We start from the raw sequence: 18,396 nt of genomic DNA on the forward strand, positions 1-18,396 counted from the left end.
AAGGCTCACAAATAAGAATGACAAATGTAATCGTTTTAAAAGGGAAAATGAGAAGACGAAAAAACTTTGAAGGACGCCTCATAATCTTGCAAATCCTCCCATCGGTTTATTATGTGCTTGAGCGCCATACAAAACCCATTCTGTGCTGCTTTTCACAGACAAGGGGCTGTAGGTGCTTCACATGAGCTCAATGTTAATTGAAAGCCCTGGCATTTGAAATTTCGAGTTGGGAAGTGAATTGTGAAAAGACATTTGAATGGCGGATGTCCTTGGGCAGGAAATTCCACAATCAAAGGCTGGGGAAAGGCTTGAGCTCTGTGTCGTTCTGCCTGGGTGTGTGTGTGTGTGTGTGTGTGTGTGTGTGTGTGTGTGTGTGTGTGTGTGTGTGTGTGTGTGTGTGTGTGTGTGTGTGTGTGTGTGTGTGTGTGTGTGTGTGTGTGTGTGTGTGTGTGTGTGTGTGTGTGTGTGTGTGTGTGTGCGTGTGGGTGTGTTGTGTAAGGGGGCAAAGAGTGAGGGGTGAAAGGTGTGAAAGCTGACGACCATGCCTCAGTACAGTATGCAGCAACAGACCCAATAATCCATGTACAGCAGCACTGCAAATACAATTTGTATCCTCCCAGTAAATAGTGAAAGATTACATGTCAGTCTCCAGTGGAAAGGAAATTCCACACAATCCACTGAAACAATGACTCATACAACTTCCCTGGATCCAGATCCAGATTTGATTGGGATTTAATTCAGTTGATTCACATTCACATTTCAAGTCTTATTCACGTCAGTAGAGTCAATACAAAGACGACAGGTGATCAGCAACACAGATCACTGCACCATTTCTCTATAGGGTATCTAATGCAATGGGGCTGCCAATGACATGTGAGTGTCAGCTATCTCTGCATCTTGGATGGCTCTAGAACAGATGATTCCCAGGCATCTTACTTGGTGATAGGTACGGTACAGCTCCTTGGTGAGTGTCAATCCCAGCAGCATTTTTCTGCCTACAAGAACACAGAGAGAAAAAGACATGAGTTTAGACTAATGTATAGGTTTAACTGAAATACACTCATGCACATACACATCCATGCACACTCACACACAGCACACAAACTCACACACAGCACACACACTCACACACAGCACACAAACTCACACACAGCACTCACACACAGCACACAAACTCACACACAGCACACACACTCACACACAGCACACAAACTCACACACAGCACACACACTCACACACAGCACACAAACTCACGCACAGCACACACACTCACACACAGCACACACACTCACACACAGCACACACACTCACACAAACTCTCACACAGCACACACACTCACACACAGCACACACACTCACACACAGCACACAAACTCACACACAGCACACACACTCACACACAGCACACACACTCACACACAGCACACAAACTCACACACAGCACACAAACTCACACACAGCACAAACACTCACACACAGCACACGCAGTCGACACAGGCCAAACTTCAAATGAGCAAGACAAAGGAGCTGATTGTGGACTACAGGAAAAGGCGGGCCGAACAGGCCCCCATTAACATGGACGGGGCTGCAGAGGAGCGGGTCGAGAGTTTCAAGTTCCTTGGTGTCCACATCACCAACGAACTATCATGGTCCAAACACACCAAGACAGTCGTGAAGAGGGCACGACAAAACTTTTTCCCCCTCAAGAGACTGAAAAGATTTGGTGTGAGTCCCCAGGCATGGGTCGTCAAAAAGTTCTACATTGAGAGCATCCTGACAGGTTGCATCACCACCTGGTATGGCAACTGTTCGGCATCTGTCCGTAAGGCGCTACAGAGTGTAGTGCTTACGGCCCAGTACATCACTGGGGCCAAGCTTCCTGCTATCCAGGACCTATATAATAGGCGGTATAAGAATATTTTGAAGATAAATACACAACGCAGAGGATGAGAGGACGAGAGTACTAGAATTAACAATCAATAGGGAATTGTCAATGTAAATAGTTGGGCTTCAGTTCAACAGCTGTTTAGAATCTGTGGAATGTCACTCCTGAACTCAGAGCTACGTGTGCTACGGTCTGTACATTGAGTCTGGAGCAGGATACTTGTTATTTGGCCATTGGCCCAGTTGTACTGCAAGGACTTCTGATTGGTCAACCCCAGGCTAGGGTGGGGGGTTATGAATGGCATCCTGTTCCTTTGTTCTGTGGAGAAAAGCTGAGGACAGGGGAGACTGAACATCTACCTCCCAGCATAACATCTATGATTTGTCCTTCTCAAAAAAACTATTTTTCTCCCCCTGATTTGCTTTGGAGTTTGTGTAATTGAAGAATAACATCAACTCCTAACAGCAGTGTCAGAGGAAAGCCCATAACATTGTCAGAGACTCCAGTCACACAGGTCATAGACTGTTTTCTCTGCTACCGCACGGCAAGCGGTACCGGAGTGCCAAGTCTAGGACCAAAAGGCTCCCTAACAGCTTCTAGCCCCAAGCCATAAGACTGCTGAACAATTAATCAAATGGCCACCCGGACTATTTACATTGCCCCCCCCCCCCACCCTTAGTTTTGTACACTGCTGCTACTCGCTGTTTAGTATCTATGCATGGTCACTTCACCCCTACCTTCATGTACAAGTGACCTCAACTAAACTGTACCCCCGGAATACTGACTCGGTACCGGTACCCCTGTATATAACCTCGTTATTGTTATGTTATTGTGTAACTTTTTATTATTTATTTTATTTTTTACTTGAGTTTTTTTGGTAAATATTTTCTTAACTCTTCTTGAACTGCACTGTTGGTTAAGGGTTTGTAAGCTTTTCATGGTAAGGTCTACACTTGTTGTATTCGGCACATGTGACAAATAAAGTTTGATTTGATTTGACACTATTTTGATAATTGTTAGTGTAGTAAGAAACTTTCCACTCAAGAACAATGTGGACATTCCTGTACACTCTCAGAGTCCTCCCCCATCACTGCCATTAAGGATTGGTGTCCCACTAGCAGGACAACTTCCGGTGAAACTGCAGGGCGCAAATAAATAATCATAAATATTATGGATTTTAAACATTTAGGTACATATAAGTTTCTTATATCGGCTGAAAGCTTAAATTCTTGTTAATCTAACTGCACTGTCCGATTTACAGTAGCTATTACAGTGAAAACATACCATGCGATTGTTTGAGGATGGGGTCCCACATCAAAATATCTTTCCACCGGCACAGGTTTCATACATTCACATATAACGATTAAATATTCACTTACTTTTCTAAAATCTTCCTCTGATTTGTCATTCAAAGGGTCCCAGCTATAACATGTAGTGTTGTTTTGTTAGATAAAATCGTTCTTTATATCCCAAAAAGTCTGTTTAGTTGGCACCATCGATTCGAATAATCCACTCGTTCAACTTGCAGAGAAAGGAATCCGAAAATCTACCCCTAAACTTTGTTTCAACAAGTCATAATACGTTTCTATTTACTCCTCAGATACCCTAAAATGTAATCAAACTATAATATTTCTTACAGAAAGAAGTATGTTCAATAGGAAACCAATTTTAGCAGGTACGTAATGTCTTCATGGCGCTCATAACACAAATTTCCAAGACTATGTCCCTGTACTAAAACTGATATTTCTTATTTGTTTTTGAAGTTACAAGCCTGAAATCTTGAACATAGACTGCTGACACCCTGTGGAAGCCTTAGAAATTGAATCCAGGGAGCTAATTTTCAATATGACCTTTCTCTTGCATTTCTAAGAGGATGGTCTCTCAAAAACAAAAATCTGGTTGGTTTTTCTTTGGATTTTTTCCTACCATATCTATTGTGTTATATTCTCCTACATTATTTTAACATTTCTACAAACTTCAAAGTGTTTTCTTTCCAATGGTACCCATTATATTCATATCCTGGCTTCAGAGCCTGAGCAACAGGCAGTTTACTTTGGGCACGTCATTCAGGCGGAAATTGAGAAAAAAAGGGGCCTAGCCCTAATTAAAAATTAAATACAGAAATATTGTATTTACATAAGTATTCACACCCCTGAGACAATACTTTGTAGAAGCATCTTCCTTGCAGATTTTCTGAAGCTCTGTTACATTAGATGGGGAGAGGCGGTGAACAGCAAAGTCTGTATGCTGGGGGTCATTGTCCCATTGGAACATAAATCTTTGCCACAGTCTAAGGTTGTTTGCACTCTGGCTCCATTCATTGTTCCCTCTATCCTTACCAGTCTCAACGTCCCTGCCGCTGAAAAGCACCCCCATTGCATGATGCTGCCACCACCGTTCTTCATGGTAGGGATGGTGTTAGACAGGTGATCAGCTGTGCCTGATTTTCTCCAGACATAGTGCTTTGCATTAAGGCCAAAGAGTTACATTTTTCTCATCAGACCACAGAATATTTTGCCTTAAGATCTCAGAGTCTTTCACGTGCGTTTTTGCAAGCCCCAGGCGTGCTGTCATGTGTCTCTTTCTCAGGAGAGGCTTCCGTCTGGCCACTCTCCCATAAAGCCCAGATTGGTGAAGTACTGTAGAGACTCTTGTCCTTCTGTCAGGTTCTCCTATCTCAGGCAAAGAACTCTGTAGTTATGTCAGAGTGGTCATTGGGTTCTTGGTCACCTCCCCGACCAAGGTCCTTCTTGCCCAGTTGCTCAGTTTGGTTAGAGAGCCAGCTCTAGGCAGAGTCTGGGTAGTTCCATATTTTTCCATTTCCCAATAATGGAGATCACTGTGCTCTTGGAAACTTTCAACACTAGAAATTGTTTTATACCCTTCCACAGATATATGTCTCATCACAATTATATCTTCGACATCTACGGACAGTTCATTGGACTTCATTGTATAGTTTCTGCTCTGACATGCACTGTCAACTGTGGCAACTTATATAGACAGGTTTATTTCCTTCTAAATCATGTTCAAATAATTGAATTGGCCACAGGTGGACTCCAATCAAGTTGTAGTGACATCTCAAGGATGATCAAAGGAAATTGGATGCACTTGAGCTCAATTTGGAGTGTCAGACCAAAGGGGTATGAATACTTATGTAAATTAGATATTTCTGTATAGAATTTTCAAAACATTTGCTAACATTTCTCAAAACACATTTTCACTTTGTAATGATGGGATATTGTGTGTAGATTGGCGCGGAGAAAAATATATTTAATCTATTTTGATTTCAAGCTGTAACACAACAAAATGTGGAATAAGTGAAGGGTTATGAATACTTTCTGAAGACACTGTAGATGGTCAAGGGTTATGAATACTTTCTGAAGACACTGTAGATGGTCAAGGGTTATGAATACTTTCTGAAGACACTGTAGATGGTCAAGGGTTATGAATACTTCTGAAGACACTGTAGATGGTCAAGGGTTATGAATACTTTCTGAAGGCACTGTAGATGGTCAAGGGTTATGAATACTTTCTGAAGACACTGTAGATGGTCAAGGGTTATGAATACTTTCTGAAGGCACTGTAGATGGTCAAGGGTTATGAATACTTTCTGAAGACACTGTAGATGGTCAAGGGTTATGAATACTTTCTGAAGGCACTGTAGATGGTCAAGGGTTATGAATACTTTCTGAAGACACTGTAGATGGTCAAGGGTTATGAATACTTTCTGAAGACACTGTAGATGGTCAAGGGTTATGAATACTTTCTGAAGACACTGTAGATGGTCAAGGGTTATGAATACTTTCTGAAGGCACTGTAGACGGCCAAGGGTTATGAATACTTTCTGAAGGCACTGTAGATGGCCAAGGGTTATGAATACTTTCTGAAGACACAGTAGATGGTCAAGGGTTATAAATACTTTCTGAAGGCACTGTAGATGGTCAAGGGTTATGAATACTTTCTGAAGACACTGTAGATGGTCAAGGGTTATGAATACTTTCTGAAGGCACTGTAGATGGTCAAGGGTTATGAATACTTTCTGAAGACACTGTAGATGGTCAAGGGTTATGAATACTTTCTGAAGACACTGTAGATGGTCAAGGGTTATGAATACTTTCTGAAGGCACTGTAGATGGTCAAGGGTTATGAATACTTTCTGAAGACACTGTAGATGGTCAAGGGTTATGAATACTTTCTGAAGGCACTGTAGATGGTCAAGGGTTATGAATACTTTCTGAAGACACTGTAGATGGTCTAGGGTTCTGAATAATTTCTGAAGACACTGTAGATGGTCAAGGGTTATGAATACTTTCTGAAGACACTGTAGATGGTCAAGGGTTATGAATACTTTCTGAAGACACTGTAGATGGTCAAGGGTTATGAATACTTTCTGAAGGCACTGTAGATGGTCAAGGGTTATAAATACTTTGTGAAGACACTGTAGATGGTTTTAGAGCCTAGTGTTACTCTTGCCCGTATTTCTCAATGATTCCACTTAAAAAGTGTGAAGATGGGCTGCTGGAAATGTGACTCTGTGTTGTAACGTACAAGAGGTACTTACCAAGAACTACAGTAGAAGAGGTATTGCCAAGAACTACAGTAGAAGAGGTAGTTACCAAGAACTACAGTAGAAGAGGTAATTACCAAGAACTACAGTAGAAGAGGTAATTACCGAGAACTACAGAGGAAGAGGTCATTACCAAGAACTACAATAGAAGGAAAGTAGGCCATACTTTCTATTACTTAGTCTCTGTAGCAGAGTAACTACTGTCCATAACCAATGAATGTTCCCTTTCCACAGGTTAGTGATTATTATGCAGTATACCAGGGTTGGGGCCAATTCTAATTGAAGTCAATCAATTCAGGAAGTGATTTGAATTTAAAATCAGAAAACGTAAACACTTTTCACATAAATAGCTAATTGAGAAGTCATTGAAATTAGATGGCCTTTTATCAATTATTTAATTGGAATTTCAGTTTAGTTCCAGAATTGACTGCCTTGAATTTGAATTGACTCCAACCCTGCAGAATACCACTTTTGTTTTGGGGGGAATTAACTCCAACCCTACAGAATACTGGTGTCACAACGTCTACGGAAGGTGGCTCCTCTCCCCGTTCGGGCGGCGCTCGGCGGTCATCGTCGCCGGCCTACTAGCTGCCACCAATCCCCTTTTCATTTTCATTTGGTGATGTCTGTTTTGTGTAAGCACCTGTTTTGAGTTAGTTCGTTAGTGGGGGTATTTAGTCTGTCGTTCTAGGTTTAGGTTTGTGCGGGATTGCTTGTGTTTTCTGTCGTGGGGTTTGGGGATTGTTTTTCTCTTCTGTATTTAGTGGCAAGGACGGGTTTTCCCTGGGCTGTGTCTCGACTGGTGTTTTTTGTGTTACAGGTTCCCGTAACACTAAGGCCGACGCACTATCTCGTCTCTACAATACCGAGGAACGGTCCATCGACCCCACTCCCATACTTCCGGCCTCCTGTCTGGTGGCACCGGTGATCTGGGAGGTGGACGCAGACATCGAGCGGGCGTTACAGTCAGAACCTACTCCACCTCAGTGTCCCGCGGGTCGGAAGTACGTCCTGCTCGGCGTCCGCGATCGATTGATCAGGTGGTCGCACACGCTACCCTCCTTGGGTCATCCAGGGATTGAGCGGACGGTGTGGGGTCTTAGAGGGAAGTACTGGTGGCCCACATTGGCGAAGGACGTGAGGTTCTATGTCTCCTCCTGTTCGGTGTGCGCCCAGTGTAAGGCTCCTAGACACCTGCCTAGAGGGAAATTACAGCCCCTCCCTGTTCCACAGCGGCCGTGGTCCCACCTGTCGTTGGATTTCCTTACCGATCTCCCGCCGTCTCAGGGGAACACCACAATCCTGGTCGTTGTGGATCGGTTCTCTAAGTCCTGCCGTCTACTCCCTTTGCCCGGTCTTCCTACGGCCCTACATACCGCGGAGGCCCTGTTTACTCACGTCTTCCGGCACTACGGGGTGCCTGAGGACATCGTCTCTGATCGGGGTCCCCAGTTTACGTCCCGGGTGTGGAGGGCGTTTATGGAGCAACTGGGGGTTTCAGTCAGTTTGACCTCAGGTATTTCACCCCGAGAGTAATGGGCATGTGGAGAGAATTAATCAGGATGTGGGCAGGTTTCTGCGGTCCTATTACCAGGACCGGCCGGGAGAGTGGGCAAGGTTCGTGCCATGGGCCGAGATGGCGCAGAACTCTCTCTGCCACTCCTCTACTAACCTGTTACCAGCCGGTCCTTGTACCCTGGCATCAGAGCCAGACTGAGGCTCCTGCGGTGGAAGACTGGGTGCAGCGCTCAAAGGAGACCTGGAGCGCCGTCCAGGAATCCCTTAAACGGGCTGGTGGACGGCAAAAGGAGAGCACTGACCGCCACCGCAGTGAGGCCGCCGTGTTCACACCGGGGGACAGGGTCTGGCTCTCGACCCGGAACCTGCCTCTCCGCCTGCCCTGCCGGAAGTTGGGTCCGCAATTTGTGGGGCCATTTAAAGTCCTGAGGAGAATAAACGAGGTGTGTTATAGGTTACAGCTCCCCTCTTATTACCGTATTAACCCCTCGTTTCATGTGTCTCTCCTCAGGCGGGTGGTAGCTGGTCCACTGCAGGACGTTGAGGTGCAGGAGGTCCCTCCTCCCCCCCTGGACATCGGGGGGCCCCCGGCGTACACAGTCCGTTCCATCTTGGACTCCAGGCGCCGGGTAGGGGGCCTGCAGTACCTTGTGGACTGGGAGGGGTACGGTCCGGAGGAGAGGTGCTGGGTACCGGTGGAGGACATCCTGGATCCATCACTGTTGCGGGAGTTCCACAGCCTCCATCCGGATCACCCTGCGCCTCGCCCTCCGGGTCGTCCTCGTCCTCCGGCTGCGGGAGCCACGCGTCGGGGGGGGGCGGGTACTGTCACAACGTCTACGGAAGGTGGCTCCTCTCCCCGTTCGGGCGGCGCTCGGCGGTCGTCGTCGCCTGCCTACTAGCTGCCACCGATCCCCCTTTTGGTGATGTCTGTTTTGTGTGAGCACCTGTTTTGAGTTAGTTCGTTAGTTCGTTAGTTCTAGGTTTAGGATTGTTTGTGTTTTCTGTCGTGGGGTTTGGGAATTGTTTTTCTCTGCTGTATTTAGTGGCAAGGACGGTTTTCCCTGGGCTGTGTCCCGACTCAGTTCTGGTGTTTTTTGCCTTATTTGGATTCCTTGTTCCCTGCCTAGTGTTCGGCATTTTTTGACTTGGCATCTATTAAACGTGCTACACGTACCTTTGGTCTCCTGCGCCTGACTTCACCCCTCCTGCACTTCTATAGCAGCCTGACAACTGGACCGAAATCATGTTAATGGATTGACTGCCCTGCATGCCCAGTAGAATGTTAAAATCAGACACATCAACATCATTTGTATAACATTACAGTGGATTTGTTGAACAAGAAAAAGCTTCTTTCTGATTAATTCCGGTACACATTATCCCAGGAGGCCTTGAAACCTGACAGATGAGTGGTATTGTGTTATATTCAAAGCAACATCTCACAGTGTCTATATGTCTGTCTCTCTGTCTGTCTGTCTCCAGGGGCCAGAGCCCTGGTTATGAAGATGGGAGGCAAATGTAATTGATTTGTAGCAGCGGTCGTAATCCTGCAAGATTTATGTAAGCCCTTCTTTACATAGCAGAAGTCTCTTGACTAATTAAACGCAGCTGAAAGGAACAAAGTTGTTTGTCTGCCGCCTGGATCACTGGGGGCTTCTTCCTTCCTCACGTTGTAGGAGATGACATGGGGGGGCTCTGTGCTGAAAAATCTATCGAGGTTTGGTGCAGGCAGGTTTTCAGACACCTGCATGGTCTCGAGGACCCACCCACAACAGAAGTAAACAGCAGTTGTTTGTGAACATTGGATATGGAAGGATTGGGATGATGACGCTAGACCTCTTTATCGATTTCAGGATGTTTTGAATCGTTGAGACGTTGTTATTTTTGAAGGACCTGGTTGTGGAATTGGATCAGGATGAACAAAGCAATATTGAATCGTCATCTAGGAGAGTCTAGCCATCTGTCTACCTGTCTGTGTCTGTCAGCACTCAGACAATATTGTACAATAGCCTATTTGTGTCACTTCAACTCTTAATTCTTTCTCTCTCTGCATATACACACTGAATGAGCTCTTTAGAGCCTATATTGCTTTTATACATCTATGAAAACAACATCAATCATTGTTAGAGCATCTCTTATTGGCTTTTGTTTGACATCTGCTTGTGGACACAGTGTGTAGAACACACGCCAATGGAAGCCATTCAATATGGTTAGGAGGGATCAGCACACCACAGAATTTACTCCTTCCATGTCATTAGATTATGGGCTTAATCCACCCAACTGTTGACCTGATTACCGTATGGGACGGCGGATCTGATCAGATTACAGACCCCAAGGTATTCACCCCTTCAATGCCAAATCGAAGAACAACACAGTTAAGGCATGAAAGAAAAATGTGTAAAGAATAACAGTGGTTGTGATGGTGGAACCCTCCTGGCAAACAGATGCTAGGTTCCTTCCCAGCAATGTTTATATTGACAACTGTTGACTTCCTTTGTTGATAATTAACTCTATATAACATTGCCCCCCCCCCAAAAAGAAATATATAAAAAAATGGAAAAGAATTGTGGAATTTGTTTGAAATACTGCCAAATAGATTCCCAAACCTTCCATAACAAAGCCATCACCTACAGAGAGATGAACCTGGAGAAGAGCCCCCTAAGCAAGCTGGTCCTGGGGCTCTGTTCACAAACACAAACAGACCCCACAGAGCCCCAGGACAGCAACACAATTAGACCCAACCAAATCATGAGAAAGCAAAAAGATAATTACTTGACACATTGGAAAGAATTGACAAAAAACAGAGCAAACTAGAATGCTATTAAAACAGAGAGTACACAGTGGCAGAATACCTGACCACTGTGAGTGACCCAAAATCAATTGCTATTGAGAAAGGCCGCCGAAGGCAGACTTGGCTCTCAAGAGAAGACAGGCTATGTGCACACTGCCCATAAACTGAGGTGGAGACTGAGCTTTCCAAATAGAGATTTGAGGCTGCATTGCGTTCCTATTATAAATCAAGGTCACTGAGGGTTCTATTCAAAGCTCCCTCGTGTTTGTGTTGCTGTACTGTCTGCATGAGCTGAAGTACTCTGCTCCTGACGCCCTCTGCTCTCTCCTCCACTCACACAGCTTACACGTTGATGCTGAAATATAATGCAATAGAATTTGCTTCTATTCAATTCCATCATATGTGGAAAATTGCCTGCTTATGTTCATGTTATTTTGTTCCCTCCTACATTGTTCCGTTATTGTATTGTTATATTGTCAGATGGTGGCTGATGTATCAGATGTAAAGGCAGTGTTGGCAGATTCTCATTCCCTGACAAGGCCGTGAGTTTTCTCAATTTTATTTGTTCACGTCTCTCAATAGGAGAGGTTAACTGATCAGATGACTGCAGGTCAGCGGTTCCCAAACTCTCTTTATAGAGCGGTCCAACCAACCAAGAGCCGCACAAAAACATTGCGGGGACTTTACCCTTCTTAGGGCTAGGCCCCTTTTTTCTCCACTTCCTGTCTGAATGACGTGCCCAAAGTAAACTGCCTGTTGCTCAGGCTCTGAAGCCAGGATATGCATATAATTGGTACCATTGGAAAGAAAACACTTTGAAGTTTGTAGAAATCTTACAATAATGTAGGAGAATATAACACAATGGATATGGTAGGAGAAAATCCAAAGAAAAACCAACTGTAATCTTTATTTTTTTGAGAGACCATCCTCTTTTCATACTGAAAATTAGCTCCCTGGATGCAATTATTATGGCTTCCACAGGGTGTCAGCAGTCTATGTTCAAGGTTTCAGGCTTGTAACTTCAAAAACGAATAAGAAATATCAGTTTTAGTACAGGGACACAGTCTTGGAAATTCGTGTTTACGAGCGCCATGAAAACAGGACGTGTTTTCAAAATCGGTTTCCTATTGAACATACTTCTTTCCGTAAGAAATATTATAGTTTGATTACATTTTAGGGTATCTGAGGAGTAAATAGAAATGTATTTTTTGTTGAAACAAAGTTTAGGGGTACATTTTCGGATTCCTTTCTCTGCAAGTTGAACGAGTGGATTACTCAAATTGATGGCGCCAACTAAACAGACTTTTTGGGATATAAAGAAGGATTTTATCTAACAAAACAACACTACATGTTATAGCTGGGACCCTTTGGATGACAAATCAGAAGAAGATTTTATAAAAGTAAGTGAATATTTAATCGCTATTTGTGAATGTATGAAACCTGTGCCGGTGGAAAGATATTTTGATGTGGGGCGCCGTCCTCAAACAATCGCATGGCATGTTTTCGCTGTAATAGCTACTGTAAATCATACAGTGCAGTTAGATTAACAAAAATGTAAGCTTTCAACCAATATAAGACACTTATATGTACCTAAATGTTTAAAATCCATAATTGTTATGATTATTTATTTGAATTGCGCGCCCTCTAGTTTCAACGGAAGTTGTCCCGCTAGCGGGACGCCTAGCCCTAAAAGGACAAATTTGCCAACATTTCTAAAAACATGTTTTCACTTTGTCATTATGGGGTATTGTGTGTAGATGGGTGAGTAAACAAATCTATTTAATCAATTTTAAATTCAGGCTGTAACAACAAAATGTGGAATAAGTCAAGGGGTGTGAATGCTTCTCATATCATTTCGTTTCTCTCATCCCTCTCCTATTCATCCTCCTCCTCTGAAAGCCCCCTCCTCTCCTTGCCCCGTCTTACGGCAGTTATTATATTTCAGATGGTTTCAGCCATATTAAATAGAAACCAAAATCAATAAATCTAGCGAGCAGAAGTCTTTGCCAGCCGGGCGAGCGGGTGAGGGGGGCTTCTTGCCTTCCCTCCTCACCCCATCCGCTGCGTCCCGTACGGTAATGAAAAGGTTCTCGGGCGGCGAATCTGCTCAACATGGCATTAATCAGTGATTCCTTGCCTCAGCTCCCCATATCAAATATCAGGCCCCTCTCCCCTGACAAAGGCTCCCTTCTGTCTGAACAAGGTGATCATTATCTGCTCCTGTAGGAAATTAAAGGCCGCGCGGCGGTAATATGCAGATATGCAGATTGGCAGGGGGAGAGAGAATGGCAGGCCGTCCAGGGCTAAGGCACCGCCACTTGATTAATCTGCACAGCATGAATACCAAATCAACTAGCAGCGTCTCAGGAGGGGGTCGGCGAGGGGGTGGGTATGGGGGGGACGCATTAAAATGTCACTTTTCTTACTCCATTCTTAACGCATCATTTTTTTTCATCCTGAGGAGAAGCAGAGATCACTTTACGAAGAGGGTTTCAGAAGAAGCCATTATGAACATACCCCCATCTACTTGTTTTAAAACCCTCCTCTGTTCCAGGGGGTCGGGGTTGCTTTGTTTGGGGACGACAGTCAGCATGGTGCCTTGGCGGCCACTCTGCCGTGTCTAGAGTCTAACCTCACAGATCATCACATTAGCTGTTATCCCATAGTCCCACAGCCTCACCACCTCTTGGTCTTGTAGGTCATTGACCGAGCGTTGTTCCTATTTAACTTTTGAGGCATGACTTAATAAGTCCTGTAATTGACATGGAGGAAGATAGATGGGGGTCTACTAGAGGTCTACAATTTCTCTGCTTAGTTGAGTTTATTTTATTTTATTTTTACAGGGACAGTGCACATTAATCAACGTTTCAGTAAAGGTGCCGGTTTTAGCCAGCCGGCTAATTTTCAACCGCAGTCCCTGGGCAGGTTATTAAAAACAATTACAATATAGACAATCATTGAACAGTGAGCACACGCAGAGTAACATAGGACAAGCAAGACATAGCATACAGACAGAGCAACATAGATCAAAAAGCAACAATACAAAATCCATAAAAGCAACAAAGTGTTTCAAATGTGATTTTTAAACCTAACATTAACCACACTGCCAACCTTATGCCTAATCCAAAACGTAAATACATTTTTACAATGTAGACAATTTTGACTTTGTGGCTTTGGTAACCAGTGACAACCCCAAGTAGAGGAGGTTAAAGGGATAGCAGAACATGGTAGAGACTGGGTTGGGGTTAAAGGGATAGCAGAACATGGTAGAGACTGGGTTGAGGTTAAAGGGATAGCAGAACATGGTAGAGACTGGGTTGGGGTTAAAGGGATAGCAGAACATGGTAGAGACTGGGTTGAGGTTAAAGGGATAGCAGAACATGGTAGAGACTGGGTTGGGGTTAAAGGGATAGCAGAACATGGTAGAGACTGGGTTGGGGTTAAAGGGATGGCAGAACATGGTAGAGACTGGGTTGAGGTTAAAGGGATACAGAACATGGTAGAGACTGAGTTGGGGTTAAAGGGATAGCAGAACATGGTAGAGACTGGGTTGAGGTTAAAGGGATACAGAACATGGTAGAGACTGGGTTGGGGTTAAAGGGATAGCAGAACATGGTAGAGACTGGGTTGGGGTTAAAGGGATACAGAACATGGTAGAGACTGGGTTGGGGGTTAAAGGGATAGCAGAACATGGTAGAGACTGGGTTGGGGTTAAAGGGATAGCAGAACATGGTAGAGACTGGGTTGGGGTTAAAGGGATACAGAACATGGTAGAGACTGGGTTGGGGTTAAAGGGATAGCAGAACATGGTAGAGACTGGGTTGGGGTTAAAGGGATACAGAACATGGTAGAGACTGGGTTGGGGTTAAAGGGATAGCAGAACATGTAGAGACTGGGTTGGGGTTAAAGGGATAGCAGAACATGGTAGAGACTGGGTTGGGGTTAAAGGGATACAGAACATGGTAGAGACTGGGTTGGGGTTAAAGGGATAGCAGAACATGGTAGAGACTGGGTTGGGGTTAAAGGGATACAGAACATGGTAGAGACTGGGTTGAGGTTAAAGGGATAGCAGAACATGGTAGAGACTGGGTTGGGTTAAAGGGATACAGAACATGGTAGAGACTGGGTTGGGGTTAAAGGGATAGCAGAACATGGTAGAGACTGGGTTGGGGTTAAAGGGATACAGAACATGGTAGAGACTGGGTTGAGGTTAAAGGGATACAGAACATGGTAGAGACTGGGTTGAGGTTAAAGGGATAGCAGAACATGGTAGAGACTGAGTTGGGTTAAAGGGATAGCAGAACATGGTAGAGACTGGGTTGGGGTTAAAGGGATAGCAGAACATGGTAGAGACTGGGTTGGGGTTAAAGGGATACAGAACATGGTAGAGACTGGGTTGGGGTTAAAGGGATAGCAGAACATGGTAGAGACTGGGTTGGGGTTAAAGGGATACAGAACATGGTAGAGACTGGGTTGAGGTTAAAGGGATAGCAGAACATGGTAGAGACTGGGTTGGGTTAAAGGGATACAGAACATGGTAGAGACTGGGTTGGGGTTAAAGGGATAGCAGAACATGGTAGAGACTGGGTTGAGGTTAAAGGGATACAGAACATGGTAGAGACTGGGTTGGGTTTAAAGGGATAGCAGAACATGGTAGAGACTGGGTTGGGGTTAAAGGGATAGCAGAACATGGTAGAGACTGGGTTGGGGTTAAAGGGATAGCAGAACATGGTAGAGACTGGGTTGGGGTTAAAGGGATAGCAGAACATGGTAGAGACTGGGTTGGGGTTAAAGGGATAGCAGAACATGGTAGAGACTGGGTTGGGGTTAAAGGGATAGCAGAACATGGTAGAGACTGGGTTGAGGTTAAAGGGATACAGAACATGGTAGAGACTGGGTTGGGGTTAAAGGGATACAGAACATGGTAGAGACTGAGTTGGGGTTAAAGGGATAGCAGAACATGGTAGAGACTGAGTTGGGGTTAAAGGGATAGCAGAACATGGTAGAGACTGGGTTGGGGTTAAAGGAATACAGAACATGGTAGAGACTGGGTTGGGGTTAAAGGGATAGCAGAACATGGTAGAGACTGGGTTGGGGTTAAAGGGATACAGAACATGGTAGAGACTGGGTTGGGGTTAAAGGGATAGCAGAACATGGTAGAGACTGGGTTGGGGTTAAAGGGATAGCAGAACATGGTAGAGACTGGGTTGGGGTTAAAGGGATACAGAACATGGTAGAGACTGAGTTGGGGTTAAAGGGATAGCAGAACATGGTAGAGACTGGGTTGGGGTTAAAGGGATAGCAGAACATGGTAGAGACTGGGTTGGGGTTAAAGGGATACAGAACATGGTAGAGACTGGGTTGGGGTTAAAGGGATACAGAACATGGTAGAGACTGAGTTGGGGTTAAAGGAATACAGAACATGGTAGAGACTGGGTTGGGGTTAAAGGGATAGCAGAACATGGTAGAGACTGGGTTGGGGTTAAAGGGATACAGAACATGGTAGAGACTGGGTTGGGGTTAAAGGGATACAGAACATGGTAGAGACTGGGTTGAGGTTAAAGGGATAGCAGAACATGGTAGAGACTGGGTTGGGGTTAAAGGGATAGCAGAACATGGTAGAGACTGGGTTGGGGTTAAAGGGATAGCAGAACATGGTAGAGACTGGGTTGGGGTTAAAGGGATAGCAGAACATGGTAGAGACTGGGTTGGGGTTAAAGGGATACAGAACATGGTAGAGACTGGGTTGGGGTTAAATGGATAGCAGAACATGGTAGAGACTGGGTTGGGGTTAAAGGGATACAGAACATGGTAGAGACTGGGTTGGGGTTAAAGGGATACAGAACATGGTAGAGACTGAGTTGGGGTTAAAGGGATAGCAGAACATGGTAGAGACTGAGTTGGGGTTAAAGGGATAGCAGAACATGGTAGAGACTGGGTTGGGGTTAAAGGGATACAGAACATGGTAGAGACTGGGTTGGGGTTAAAGGGATACAGAACATGGTAGAGACTGGGTTGAGGTTAAAGGGATACAGAACATGGTAGAGACTGGGTTGGGGTTAAAGGGATACAGAACATGGTAGAGACTGGGTTGGGGTTAAAGGGATAGCAGAACATGGTAGAGACTGAGTTGGGGTTAAAGGGATAGCAGAACATGGTAGAGACTGGGTTGAGGTTAAAGGGATACAGAACATGGTAGAGACTGGGTTGGGGTTAAAGGGATAGCAGAACATGGTAGAGACTGAGTTGGGGTTAAAGGGATACAGAACATGGTAGAGACTGGGTTGGGGTTAAAGGGATACAGAACATGGTAGAGACTGGGTTGGGGTTAAAGGGATACAGAACATGGTAGAGACTGGGTTGGGGTTAAAGGGATACAGAACATGGTAGAGACTGAGTTGGGGTTAAAGGGATAGCAGAACATGGTAGAGACTGGGTTGGGGTTAAAGGGATACAGAACATGGTAGAGACTGGGTTGAGGTTAAAGGGATAGCAGAACATGGTAGAGACTGGGTTGGGGTTAAAGGGATACAGAACATGGTAGAGACTGGGTTGGGGTTAAAGGGATAGCAGAACATGGTAGAGACTGAGTTGGGGTTAAAGGGATAGCAGAACATGGTAGAGACTGGGTTGGGGTTAAAGGGATAGCAGAACATGGTAGAGACTGGGTTGGGGTTAAAGGGATAGCAGAACATGGTAGAGACTGGGTTGGGGTTTAAAGGGATAGCAGAACATGGTAGAGACTGAGTTGGGTTAAAGGGATAGCAGAACATGGTAGAGACTGGGTTGGGGTTAAAGGGATAGCAGAACATGGTAGAGACTGGGTTGGGGTTAAAGGGATAGCAGAACATGGTAGAGACTGGGTTGGGGGTTAAAGGGATACAGAACATGGTAGAGACTGGGTTGGGGTTAAGGGATACAGAACATGGTAGAGACTGGGTTGGGGTTAAAGGGATAGCAGAACATGGTAGAGACTGGGTTGGGGTTAAAGGGATAGCAGAACATGGTAGAGACTGGGTTGGGGTTAAAGGGATACAGAACATGGTAGAGACTGGGTTGGGGTTAAAGGGATAGCAGAACATGGTAGAGACTGGGTTGAGGTTAAAGGGATAGCAGAACATGGTAGAGACTGGGTTGGGGTTAAAGGGATACAGAACATGGTAGAGACTGGGTTGGGGTTAAAGGGATAGCAGAACATGGTAGAGACTGGGTTGGGGTTAAAGGGATACAGAACATGGTAGAGACTGGGTTGGGGTTAATGGGATAGCAGAACATGGTAGAGACTGGGTTGGGGTTAAAGGGATAGCAGAACATGGTAGAGACTGGGTTGGGGTTAAAGGGATAGCAGAACATGGTAGAGACTGGGTTGGGTTAAAGGGATAGCAGAACATGGTAGAGACTGGGTTGAGGTTAAAGGGATAGCAGAACATGGTAGAGACTGGGTTGAGGTTAAAGGGATAGCAGAACATGGTAGAGACTGGGTTGGGTTAAAGGGATAGCAGAACATGGTAGAGACTGGGTTGGGGTTAAAGGGATAGCAGAACATGGTAGAGACTGAGTTGGGGTTAAAGGGATAGCAGAACATGGTAGAGACTGGGTTGGGGTTAAAGGGATACAGAACATGGTAGAGACTG

The 18,396-nt window shown here is 45.0% G+C and overlaps 1 long non-coding RNA gene across 1 annotated transcript in view; it reads right to left on the reverse strand.

The window, feature by feature from the left end:
- Positions 1-708: 708 nt before the first annotated feature.
- LOC115179425 (uncharacterized) overlaps positions 709-18,396 on the reverse strand; it is an 80,376-nt gene continuing 62,688 nt past the window's right edge. Inside the window, exon 2 of the long non-coding RNA XR_003872893.1 lies at positions 709-995. This is a non-coding gene — a long non-coding RNA (uncharacterized LOC115179425). The remainder of the gene's footprint in view (positions 996-18,396) is intronic.

The sequence above is a fragment of the Salmo trutta genome, chromosome 39 (assembly GCF_901001165.1).
Source record: "Salmo trutta chromosome 39, fSalTru1.1, whole genome shotgun sequence".
NCBI lineage: Eukaryota > Metazoa > Chordata > Actinopteri > Salmoniformes > Salmonidae > Salmo > Salmo trutta.